Source organism: Phyllobates terribilis, unplaced genomic scaffold (assembly GCF_046119375.1).
Source record: "Phyllobates terribilis strain yellow unplaced genomic scaffold, ASM4611937v1 Scaffold_20__1_contigs__length_20440879, whole genome shotgun sequence".
Lineage (NCBI taxonomy): Eukaryota > Metazoa > Chordata > Amphibia > Anura > Dendrobatidae > Phyllobates > Phyllobates terribilis.
In genome coordinates, this window is record NW_027362780.1 from 18,828,932 (window position 1) to 18,836,321 (window position 7,390).

Sequence of the window (7,390 nt, forward strand, 5' to 3'; positions counted from 1 at the left end):
TATGCTTTATTAAATTGTATTTATGTTGTTTTATCCTATGCTTTATTAAATTGCATTTATGTTATTTTGACCTATGCTTTACTAAATTGTATTTATGTTGTTGTATCCTATGCTTTATTAAATTTTATTTATGTTGTTTTATCCTGTGCTTTATTAAATTGTATTTATGTGGTTTTATCCTATGCTTTATTAAATAGTATTTATGTTGTTTAATCCTATGCTTTATTAAATTGTATTTATGTTGTTTTATTCTATGCTTTATTAAATTGTATTTATGTTGTTTTATCCTATGCTTTATAAATTGTATTTATGTTGTTTTAGCCTATGCTCTATTAAATTGTATTTATGTTGTTTTATCCTATGCTTTATTAAATTGTATTTATGTTGTTTTATCCTATGCTTTATTAAATTGTATTTATGTTGTTTTATCCTAAGCTTTATTAAATTGTATTTATGTTGTTTTATCCTATGCTTTATTAAATTGTATTTATGTTGTTTTAACCTATGCTTTATTAAATTGTATTTATGTTGCTTTAACATATGCTTTATTAAATTGTATTTATGTTTTTTTGTCTTATGCTTTATTAAATTGTATTTATGTTGTTTTATCCTGTGCTTTATTAAATTGTATTTATGTTGTTTTAACCTATGCTTTATTAAATTGTATTTATGTTGTTTTATCCTATGCTTTATTAAATTGTATTTATGTTGTTTTAACCTATGCTTTATTAAATTGTATTCATGTTGTTTTATCTTATGCTTTATTAAATTGTATTTATGTTGTTTTATCCTATGCTTTATTAAATTGAATTTATGTTGTTTTATCCTATGCTTTATTATATTGTATTTACTTTGTTTTATCCTAAGCTTTATTAAATTGTATTTATGTAGTTTTAGCCTATGCTTTATTAAATTGTATTTATGTTGTTTATCCTATGCTTTATTAAATTGTATTTATGTTGTTTATCCTGTTTCATTAAATTGTATTTATGTTGTTTTATCCTATGCTTTATTAAATTGTATTTATGTTGTTTTAACCTATGCTTTATTAAATTGTATTCATGTTGTTTTATCTTATGCTTTATTAAATTGTATTTATGTTGTTTTATCCTATGCTTTATTAAATTGAATTTATGTTGTTTTATCCTATGCTTTATTATATTGTATTTAATTTGTTTTATCCTAAGCTTTATTAAATTGTATTTATGTAATTTTAGCCTATGCTTTATTAAATTGTATTTATGTTGTTTTTCCTATGCTTTATTAAATTGTATTTATGTTGTTTATCCTATGTTTCATTAAATTGTATTTATGTTGTTTTATCCTATGCTTTATTAAATTGTATTTATGTTGTTTTATCCTATGCTTTATTAAATTGTATTTATGTTGTTTTATCCTATGCTTTATTAAATTGTATTTATGTTGTTTTATCCTATGCTTTATTAACTTGTATTTATGTTGTTTTAACCTATGCTTTATTAAATTGTATTTATGTTGTTTTGTCCTATGCTTTATTAAATTGTATTTATGTTGTTTTAACCTATGCTTTATTAAATTGTATTTATGTTGTTTTAACCTATGCTTTATTAAATTGTATTTATGTTGTTTTATCCTATGCTTTATTAAATTGTATTCATGTTGTTTTATCCTATGCTTTATTAAATTGTATTTATGTTGTTTTATCCTATGCTTTATTAACTTGTATTTATGTTGTTTTAACCTATGCTTTATTGAATTGTATTGATGTTGTTTTGTCCTGTGCTTTATTAAATTGTATTTATCTTGTTTTATCCTATGCTTTATTAAATTGTATTCATGTTGTTTTATCCTATGCTTTATTAAATTGTATTCATGTTGTTTTATCCTATGCTTTATTAAATTGTATTTATGTTGTTTTATCCTATGCTTTATTAAATTGAATATATGTTGTTTTATCCTATGCTTTATTAAATTTTATTTATGTTGTTTCATCCTATGCTTTATTAAATAGTATTTATGTTGTTTTATCCTATGCTTTATTAAATTGTATTTATGTTATTTTGACCTATGCTTTACTAAATTTTATTTATGTTGTTGAATCCTGTGCTTTATTAAATTGTATTTATGTGGTTTTATCCTATGCTTTATTAAATATTATTTATGTTGTTTAATCCTATGCTTTATTAAATTGTATTTATGTTGATTTATCCTATGCTTTATTAAATTGTATTTATGATGTTTTATCCTATGCTTTATTAAATTGTATGTATGCTGTTTTAACCTATGCTTTATTAAATTGTATTCATGTTGTTTTATCTTATGCTTTATTAAATTGTATTTAGGTTGTTTTATCCTATGCTTTATTAAATTGAATTTATGTTGTTTTATCCTATTCTTTATTATATTGTTTTTAATTTGTTTTATCCTTAGCTTTATTAAATTGTATTTATGTAGTTTTAGCCTATGCTTTATTAAATTGTATTTATGTTGTTTTTCCTATGCTTTATTAAATTGTATTTATGTTGTTTATCCTATGTTTCATTAAATTGTATTTATGTTGTTTTATCATATGCTTTATTAAGTTGTATTTATGTTGTTTTGTCCTATGCTTTATTAAATTGTATTTATGTTGTTTTATCCTATGCTTTATTAAATTTTATTTAGGTTGTTTTATCCTATGCTTTATTAACTTGTATTTATGTTGTTTTAACCTATGCTTTATTAAATTGTATTTATGTTGTTTTGTCCTATGCTTTATTAAATTGTATTTATGTTGTTTTAACCTATGCTTTATTAAATTGTATTTATGTTGTTTTAACCTATGCTTTATTAAATTGTATTTATGTTGTTTTAACCTATGCTTTATTAAATTGTATTTATGTTGTTTTATCCTATGCTTTATTAAATTGAATTTATGTTGTTTTATCCTATGCTTTATTAAATTTTATTTATGTTGTTTTATCCTATGCTTTATTAAATTGTATTTATGTTGTTTTATCCTATGCTTTATTAAATTGCATTTATGTTATTTTTTACCTATGCTTTACTAAATTGTATTTATGTTGTTGTATCCTATGCTTTATTAAATTTTATTTATGTTGTTTTATCCTGTGCTTTATTAAATTGTATTGATGTGGTTTTATCCTATGCTTTATTAAATAGTATTTATGTTGTTTAATCCTATGCTTTATTAAATTGTATTTATGTTGTTTTATTCTATGCTTTATTAAATTGTATTTATGTTGTTTTATCCTATGCTTTATAAATTGTATTTATGTTGTTTTAGCCTATGCTCTATTAAATTGTATTTATGTTGTTTTATCCTATGCTTTATTAAATTGTATTTATGTTGTTTTATCCTATGCTTTATTAAATTGTATTTATGTTGTTTTATCCTAAGCTTTATTAACTTGTATTTATGTTGTTTTATCCTATGCTTTATTAAATTGTATTTATGTTGTTTTAACCTATGCTTTATTAAATTGTATTTATGTTGCTTTAACATATGCTTTATTAAATTGTATTTATGTTTTTTTGTCTTATGCTTTATTAAATTGTATTTATGTTGTTTTATCCTGTGCTTTATTAAATTGTATTTATGTTGTTTTAACCTATGCTTTATTAAATTGTATTTATGTTGTTTTATCCTATGCTTTATTAAATTGTATTTATGTTGTTTTAACCTATGCTTTATTAAATTGTATTCATGTTGTTTTATCTTATGCTTTATTAAATTGTATTTATGTTGTTTTATCCTATGCTTTATTAAATTGAATTTATGTTGTTTTATCCTATGCTTTATTATATTGTATTTACTTTGTTTTATCCTAAGCTTTATTAAATTGTATTTATGTAGTTTTAGCCTATGCTTTATTAAATTGTATTTATGTTGTTTTATCCTATGCTTTATTAAATTGTATTTATGTAGTTTTATCCTATGCTTTATTAAATTGTATTTATGCTGTTTTAACCTATGCTTTATTAAATTGTATTCATGTTGTTTTATCTTATGCTTTATTAAATTGTATTTATGTTGTTTTATCCTATGCTTTATTAAATTTAATTTATGTTGTTTTATCCTATGCTTTATTATATTGTATTTAATTTGTTTTATCCTAAGCTTTATTAAATTGTATTTATGTAGTTTTAGCCTATGCTTTATTAAATTGTATTTATGTTGTTTTTCCTATGCTTTATTAAATTGTATTTATGTTGTTTATCCTATGTTTCATTAAATTGTATTTATGTTGTTTTATCCTATGCTTTATTAAGTTGTATTTATGTTGTTTTGTCCTATGCTTTATTAAATTGTATTTATGTTGTTTTATCCTATGCTTTATTAAATTTTATTTATGTTGTTTTATCCTATGCTTTATTAACTTGTATTTATGTTGTTTTAACCTATGCTTTATTAAATTTTATTTATGTTGTTTTGTCCTATGCTTTATTAAATTGTATTTATGTTGTTTTAACCTATGCTTTATTAAATTGTATTTATGTTGTTTTAACCTATGCTTTATTAAATTGTATTTATGTTGTTTTAACCTATGCTTTATTAAATTGTATTTATGTTGTTTTATCCTATGCTTTATTAAATTGAATTTATGTTGTTTTATCCTATGCTTTATTAAATAGTATTTATGTTGTTTAATCCTATGCTTTATTAAATTGTATTTATGTTGTTTTATTCTATGCTTTATTAAATTGTATTTATGTTGTTTTATCCTATGCTTTATAAATTGTATTTATGTTGTTTTAGCCTATGCTCTATTAAATTGTATTTATGTTGTTTTATCCTATGCTTTATTAAATTGAATTTATGTTGTTTTATCCTATGCTTTATTATATTGTATTTAATTTGTTTTATCCTAAGCTTTATTAAATTGTATTTATGTAATTTTAGCCTATGCTTTATTAAATTGTATTTATGTTGTTTTTCCTATGCTTTATTAAATTGTATTTATGTTGTTTATCCTATGTTTCATTAAATTGTATTTATGTTGTTTTATCCTATGCTTTATTAAATTGTATTTATGTTGTTTTATCCTATGCTTTATTAAATTGTATTTATGTTGTTTTATCCTATGCTTTATTAAATTGTATTTATGTTGTTTTATCCTATGCTTTATTAACTTGTATTTATGTTGTTTTAACCTATGCTTTATTAAATTGTATTTATGTTGTTTTGTCCTATGCTTTATTAAATTGTATTTATGTTGTTTTAACCTATGCTTTATTAAATTGTATTTATGTTGTTTTAACCTATGCTTTATTAAATTGTATTTATGTTGTTTTATCCTATGCTTTATTAAATTGTATTCATGTTGTTTTATCCTATGCTTTATTAAATTGTATTCATGTTGTTTTATCCTATGCTTTATTAAATTGTATTTATGTTGTTTTATCCTATGCTTTATTAAATTGAATATATGTTGTTTTATCCTATGCTTTATTAAATTTTATTTATGTTGTTTCATCCTATGCTTTATTAAATAGTATTTATGTTGTTTTATCCTATGCTTTATTAAATTGTATTTATGTTATTTTGACCTATGCTTTACTAAATTTTATTTATGTTGTTGAATCCTATGCTTTATTAAATTTCATTTATGTTGTTTTATCCTGTGCTTTATTAAATTGTATTTATGTGGTTTTATCCTATGCTTTATTAAATAGTATTTATGTTGTTTAATCCTATGCTTTATTAAATTGTATTTATGTTGATTTATCCTATGCTTTATTAAATTGTATTTATGTTGTTTTATCCTATGCTCTATAAATTGTATTTATGTTGTTTTATCCTATGCTCTATTAAATTGTATTTATGTTGTTTTATCCTATGCTTTATTAAATTGTATTTATGCTGTTTTAACCTATGCTTTATTAAATTGTATTCATGTTGTTTTATCTTATGCTTTATTAAATTGTATTTAGGTTGTTTTATCCTATGCTTTATTAAATTGAATTTATGTTGTTTTATCCTATGCTTTATTATATTGTATTTAATTTGTTTTATCCTAAGCTTTATTAAATTGTATTTATGTAGTTTTAGCCTATGCTTTATTAAATTGTATTTATGTTGTTTTTCCTATGCTTTATTAAATTGTATTTATGTTGTTTATCCTATGTTTCATTAAATTGTATTTATGTTGTTTTATCCTATGCTTTATTAAGTTGTATTTATGTTGTTTTGTCCTATGCTTTATTAAATTGTATTTATGTTGTTTTATCCTATGCTTTATTAAATTTTATTTATGTTGTTTTATCCTATGCTTTATTAACTTGTATTTATGTTGTTTTAACCTATGCTTTATTAAATTGTATTTATGTTGTTTTGTCCTATGCTTTATTAAATTGTATTTATGTTGTTTTAACCTATGCTTTATTAAATTGTATTTATGTTGTTTTAACCTATGCTTTATTAAATTGTATTTATGTTGTTTTAACCTATGCTTTATTAAATTGTATTTATGTTGTTTTATCCTATGCTTTATTAAATTGAATTTATGTTGTTTTATCCTATGCTTTATTAAATTTTATTCATGTTGTTTTATCCTATGCTTTATTAAATTGTATTTATGTTGTTTTATCCTATGCTTTATTAAATTGCATTTATGTTATTTTGACCTATGCTTTACTAAATTGTATTTATGTTGTTGTATCCAATGCTTTATTAAATTTTATTTATGTTGTTTTATCCTGTGCTTTATTAAATTGTATTGATGTGGTTTTATCCTATGCTTTATTAAATAGTATTTATGTTGTTTAATCCTATGCTTTATAAATTGTATTTATGTTGTTTTAGCCTATGCTCTATTAAATTGTATTTATGTTGTTTTATCCTATGCTTTATTAAATTGTATTTATGTTGTTTTATCCTATGCTTTATTAAATTGTATTTATGTTGTTTTATCCTAAGCTTTATTAACTTGTATTTATGTTGTTTTATCCTATGCTTTATTAAATTGTATTTATGTTGTTTTATCCTGTGCTTTATTAAATTGTATTTATGTTGTTTTAACCTATGCTTTATTAAATTGTATTTATGTTGTTTTATCCTATGCTTTATTAAATTGTATTTATGTTGTTTTAACCTATGCTTTATTAAATTGTATTCATGTTGTTTTATCTTATGCTTTATTAAATTGTATTTATGTTGTTTTATCCTATGCTTTATTAAATTGAATTTATGTTGTTTTATCCTATGCTTTATTATATTGTATTTACTTTGTTTTATCCTAAGCTTTATTAAATTGTATTTATGTAGTTTTAGCCTATGCTTTATTAAATTGTATTTATGTTGTTTTATCCTATGCTTTATTAAATTGTATTTATGTAGTTTTATCCTATGCTTTATTAAATTGTATTTATGCTGTTTTAACCTATGCTTTATTAAATTGTATTCATGTTG